Consider the following 6301-nt stretch of genomic DNA (forward strand, 5'->3'; position numbering starts at 1 on the left):
TCTTTATACACCCCGCCTTCCCTTTCCATGGTGGCCATCTTGGTAAAAGATTTTCCTTCCTACGACGTCCCGGTGTAGGAAGGAAAATCTTTTTGTTTTTTTTACCACCCGGCGTTCCCACTTTGAGGACATAAGATGTTAGTGGTCTTCATCTATTGAAAAGGATCTTATGGTGATGTTGCACTAATAAAAACCTTTAAAATTTAGTCAAACAAAATGTTACAGGGACGTTATGGTTAAGTTGCGCTACTAAAAACCTATGAAATTCAGTGAAAAAACTTTGTTAAAGGGACGTTATGGTTAAGTTGCGCTACTAAAAACCTATGAAATTCAGTGAAAAAACTTTGTCAAAGGGACGTTATGGTTCCAAGTAAAACCGAAAAACCCTTGAAATTTGCCAGTTATGGTAAGCTTAGCAACCATAACTCGCGCCACCACCGTGCACTGCTAAGACTAACACCCAGGACATCAAAGATGACATCACAAATGTCATTGATGACATCACTGATGACATCACGTCTGGCTCACTCTTTTTTCTTTTGCTGACATATCTAAGCCACATGGTTTTCTTCAGTAACAGTCAGAAACTAAACATTTTATTTTATTTGTAGACGTATCCTTCAAGTAGGTTCTTACAGTAATTCCCTTAGAGTCTAGTCACATCATATGAAACATATACATACGGGAAGACACAAGCTTGAAAGACAGCAATCCTTTTTGTGCATAAAGATAATCAATAGACTCATGAGCACTTTCTGATAGTTCTGGTTTTTTTTATGGCTGTACTTTCCCTGTATATGGTCATATTTGTATACATTGTACTCACACTACTTTCCTTAGGGTCCAATCACATCAAGTGATAGATATACCTAGGGTAAATAGCAGCTTTGAAACAGAGCAATCATTTATTTGCATGAAAATAATCAGTTAAATTATGAATTGTTTCTGCTACTACTTGTGCTTTTTTGCTAACTTCACTTTCCCTGTATTTACCCATATTGGTATGTGTTCGTGTGTCTTTGTGTTTTGTCTATAGTAATGCAATTATGTAATACATGTGTTTTATTAGCTACTTATTACATATTTCACAGTACACAAAAATCTATTAAGAAAACAATTATTTCATTACTCAACATATTAACATTACGAATATTATACCTTCATCTTGTACACTGCACACAATGTTATGTTTCTGTATGAGTAGCTTAGTATACTAGATAGAACCCCATAATAGAATGCTATTTATATCAATGCATCGTTCAATGCACTAATTAGGGGATGATATTTATTGCAATGATCCTTGACACTTGTTTCGCAACATTATAATAAGAATCCCTTGTACACATATTTCATGAAAAGTACATACACATGTGATGTCATCAATGACATTTGTGATGTCATCTTTGATGTCCTGGGTGTTAGTCTTAGCAGTGCACGGTGGTGGTGCGAGTTATGGTTGCTTAGCTTACCATAACTGGCGTATTTCAAGGGTTTTTCGGTTTTACTTGGAACCATAACGTCCCTTTGTTTTTTCACTGAATTTCATAGGTTTTTAGTAGCGCAACTTAACCATAACGTCCCTTTAACAAAGTTTTTTCAGTGAATATATATATCTGTAAGCATATGTATCATATACCTAGAACTGTAGAAACATTATATCGAAGATACTATTTATGTTATGAAGAGTTTGCTATCTAGTGATATAGTCAAAGGTCTTGTCATGTGCTTGTAATACGAATTCCTTATGCAGCAGTATTTCCAGCGGTTTTTCTGGGGTGACATGGCTCTTCCTGGCACCATTCGCTATTGGACTTTCCTCGTGGCAGAATATTTGGGGGCAGGCATTATATTTCTGGAATATGTATTCTTCACCTCTTATAGGAATGGTATCCTAATTCATTATTTCTTTATCTTGCTACAATATGTCTACCTGTGGGCATTTTACTTCCTGGCACTGTGCTTACTGAGGGCCAATTCTGTTTTTCACGTATTTTTTTTAAACTGATAAAATGTGAACTCAATCAAAAAAGTGAAATGGACCTTGATTTAAGTGGTTGCGTACTGCAGAGGTCCTGTGCTGGAGAAATGTTTTCGCTGTAAGTGTGAATATGCTAACTCAATAGGAACGACGCGTACCCACGATGAAGCATTCATCTTAATTGACTTTATTCCACTCTCTTCATACAGCCAACATACCTACTGTGAGGGCTCCACAGACCGCAAACTCCACTCCTACCCGCTAGACAAGAGGCTACTCGGCAATGGACACCAGGAGCCCGCATGGCAGCGCGCCGCTCCAAGCCCATGAGGCTCAAGGACTCGTCACCTGTTCAGATTTAAAACCCAAAGACCTAAAGAGGACTCTGTGAAACGAGCCAACCAAAGGAACTTTCCAGCAAGAAGCACTCGACAAGGGCAAATCTGGTGGCACCTGAAGGAGTTTTCTGGCACTCTATTGTCAGAAAAGCTGTCTTTGTTTCACTTTACTATGGCATTCTTATGGCACCTATCACTGGACCTGGAAAAGGGTCAACATGCACATTCTGTGTGGGGTCTGCCGTGGGTAGGGGGTGAGCATGATTTGAGCCTGTAGAAAAGTAATTTATTTATCTTAGTGTTCTTACAAATGGATAACTTAAAACATCTTTGCTTTCCCCAAAAACATAGTGGGCAACTGCAATAGAGATGAGAACTACATATGGCTATCAAAAGTTCAGCACGTGTCATGGCTTCTCCCAGATATTCACCAAGCAGTTTTTGCAATTCTTTACAAAATTAATCTATTTGCCTTTTTGCACAATTACTAGACCAGACTCAGCTTGCAGTCCTTCTGATTATCTCTGCAGACAGTGCTTATAGCTAACAAGCACATTAGAGCATCTCGGTATCTTTGCTACCCTTGCCGCTAGGTGTGAGGTTGGCACCACCCCACAACTATTGTGTAAAAATAGTTTGCCCACATTCTCCATAGGAAAATGGAATGACAGAATTTGAACCAACTGATCAAGCACTGGGTAATATGGAGCACATGGGAGGGTAAAGTTACATTGAAAAGACAGGAGTGATCCCTCTGCTCTGAAAAGTCTAGAATGGAGTGGCCAGAAAGCGCGTGCAATACAAGTTTTGCATAGAACACTGAAGGGCAAGTTCCTACATCATTGTATGTTATAGAAAAACAAGTAGTCGCTTAACAGTAGTGAACATTCCGAGCCATCCTCCTGGTATTACTGGAAGCAGTACCCAGTTCTGTTTGTGTGTGCCCCTTATGCTTCAGAACACTTTGAACAGGTGAGTGTATAAGGATAAGTTGAGTTTTGAGACAAAGCTTTGCTTGGAGTCTACTTGTTTCAAGTAAGGACTGTCCTTACAGACAGAGAGACACCTATACACCGCGGCATCAACAGGCGAAAAAAAGCACCAGCCTAACCAGGACCGCAGGATAAACTCCATCCCAGGGTCTAATATATGGGGCAACACAATGTTTCTACTCTAGCCTTGAAAAGGACCGTTGAGATCGAAACATGTGTCGGCTGACTACTTATGACTGACTAGTTGTCTAAAAACACAAATAAAACCACAATTGGTTTTGAAAAACTTCTGTGTAGATATCCATCAATCTATCAATTAACTAGCGCAAGGTATCCACAATCAAAATAGTTTTTTCTGTCCTATTATATCAAATGAATAATTTCATTTAGAGGCGATTTAAAATAAAAATCTGCTTGTCCTCAAAGCCTACTGTTAGTTGCTTGTTCTTCAGTGGACTCCAAGAACCTCGTGCAATTCGCATTGTCATTGCATCACAACCTTTGGCCTTCCAGTTGTTTTGGACCATCAGCCCTAGCCAGCATAGCCAATGGTGAGGGGTCATGGAGGTTGAAGTCCAAAACATCTGCAGATCCAAAGGTTGCAGACGCCTTACATAATCCCTTTTTTGGGCGTTTTTACAAAATCTGTAAAAAAAACTAAATAGGACGTAAGAAGTCTGAGATTTCTGAAGATTGCAGTGCTTACAACATGACTTCCAGCTCTGGATCCTCAGAAGCAGTCTTAAAATAGGATGATAGTATTTTTATTTTCATTGAATGTCTCCCGAGTCAAATCCAATTGCTGCTTTGTCTTCCATTTTGTTTTCAGTCTTAAAAAAGTGAAGGCGGGAGAATTCTGCCTGTCAAGCCAAACACATTTAGAACTTGGACACAGAGCAGGAGTCTGTCTTGCTGGATTAACAGTAGACTTTTTACATTAGTATTGCGCAGGTCTCCTGAGAATGGTGAGAAATAAAGAAAGCCATGCTTCTCCACATTTGCACAATATTGCTGGAAACTTGCCAGAGACAAATGTTGCCACTTTCTGTTAGTTCAGGGTATTTCATCTCCCGCATCCTATTGCAACATTTATAGACCATATGAAACGAGAGGTGGGCAGCGACCAGCCAGCAACCGGTGGTACCACAGCCACTGGATACATGGGCTGCCACGTTCTCCTAGCAAAGATTAGTTTAGGGGAGTCAACAAATTGGGCCCTCTGATATGCAGGAAGCATGCGGAACAGTTTCGCACAACACTAGTACAGTAAGCCATGGACAAAAACACAGTTCACTTTCAAAGCAAACACACAATTTAGTAACACCAAAAATGTATGTGCAGTGAGAGAAACTGAAGGTGATTCCATCGCTAGTCCCCGGGGATCTGTCATCCAGTTGGCCAGGACACATAACCGCCTTCCTGGAGTTAGACCCAAATTCTGACTGCTACTTCCTCTGTCTCTCCTTGGTCTATACCCACATGCCAAGCAGAGTTCCTTTCATTCCTTAGTCATCAAACAGTACTTGTAGCCAACTTAGTGCTGTCCGAGGCAATCATGGCTTTGCTGTGTACAAGGGAATTTCCCATGGACAGAAGGCAGGCAAGACTGGTGCAATATTTTTCAACCAGGTGCAAGGTCTGGGACTAAAGACACTTGAACCTCCCCACCCCCCTTCTCTACCAGCACCGCCTCGTCAATTTTCTGGGCATTTTGAGGCAGAAAGGATTCCAGGAGGCACAACAGAAGACTAAGTGGCATCAGAGCCAAGTCACACTACGAACGACAAGGTTTCCCTGGTTATACGACCCCTCCGGATCTGAACTCAGAGTGGACAAGGTTATCTTCTGAATGCCTCTTGTTGCTGAAGACTAGCACTTTTGGATAAAATGACGACTGAAAGGGCATCAGTGACAATATAACTCCAGGAAGTGCCATTCCTTCTAATGTAAGGATGTATTAAAATAGCTGAACTATACAGCAAAATATTGTTTAAAAGGCCTGTAAAAACAATGTTTTTGGACAAATACAATGGGGAGAAAGCTGTGCACTAATGCCCATATGTTTTGTAATCCGCATAGATTTGTTAAGGCCGGGGTGCACCGATTACAAGGGAATGCTGCGAATAGCCATCGGGCCAGTGATTAAATGCTTGCAGGCAATTAGCCATAGCTTACTGGCCATCCTAAAGCGCCATGTCGATTACTGTCACGTTTGCTAAAAGGGCAGTGCATCTCTGCTTTCATGTAATCATCAAATGCTGCAAACACTGTGGACAAGTTGCAAGGCATATTCAATAGTCTCCCCCACACTAAAAACCGAGCCTTTTCTGATCACTCTCTTTAATAAAGATTATTTTAAACAGAAGAAATACTGTTTGCTTCATTAATATATGCAGGCTTTTGTTAACAGAACAAATGTTCCTTTAATGGCAATAAATATCTATCTTTATTTTCACCTTCCTCACCGTGAATTTTTAGATGTTTTATAATGTATTTCTAAAAGTGGCAAAAGAGCCAGGCAGCTCACAAATACTCCCCCCACCGCCCAAACATCTCTTGGAAAGACTGCTAAAGGCCAGATGATATAATGCACAAGATGTGTCTTGACCTTCTGCACCAGTTTGGGTTACTGTGTGTTTTTGTAAATTCTTGCTGGGATACTGCAGTTTGCACGACTAGCAATGGATGTATATAGCAAACTATAGGTTACGAGGGTCATCATGAGGGTCCAAAAATTGCATTGAGCTATTACACCCTAGGACCGATTCTCATGATGCAGTAAAAATGGTCCTTGCATTTGTGAATGTGCATCAAACATTGTGCCACCCCTGAACACCTACTTCTTCTCTGTTTTATTGGAGACATGGACCTCAGCACATGCCGTACTACAAAATGGTGCACAAAGGTTCTTCATATGATTCGTTAGTGTAATTTGAATGTGTTCTTACTAATGGCTCAATTTTCGCCATTATACTGCAAATACGGCATATGGC

The 6301-nt window shown here is 40.5% G+C and overlaps 1 protein-coding gene across 1 annotated transcript in view; it reads left to right on the forward strand.

The window, feature by feature from the left end:
• LOC138454040 (urotensin-2 receptor-like) overlaps window positions 1–5730 on the forward strand; it is a 125475-nt gene extending 119745 nt beyond the window's left edge. The window contains exon 2 of the mRNA XM_069607011.1: window positions 2188–5730. The gene's annotated coding sequence lies outside the window, so the exon portion shown is untranslated. The remainder of the gene's footprint in view (window positions 1–2187) is intronic.
• Window positions 5731–6301: the final 571 nt, after the last annotated feature.

Source organism: Ambystoma mexicanum, chromosome 1p (genome assembly GCF_040938575.1).
Source record: "Ambystoma mexicanum isolate Mex_15411 chromosome 1p, UKY_AmexF1_1, whole genome shotgun sequence".
NCBI classification, from domain to species: domain Eukaryota; kingdom Metazoa; phylum Chordata; class Amphibia; order Caudata; family Ambystomatidae; genus Ambystoma; species Ambystoma mexicanum.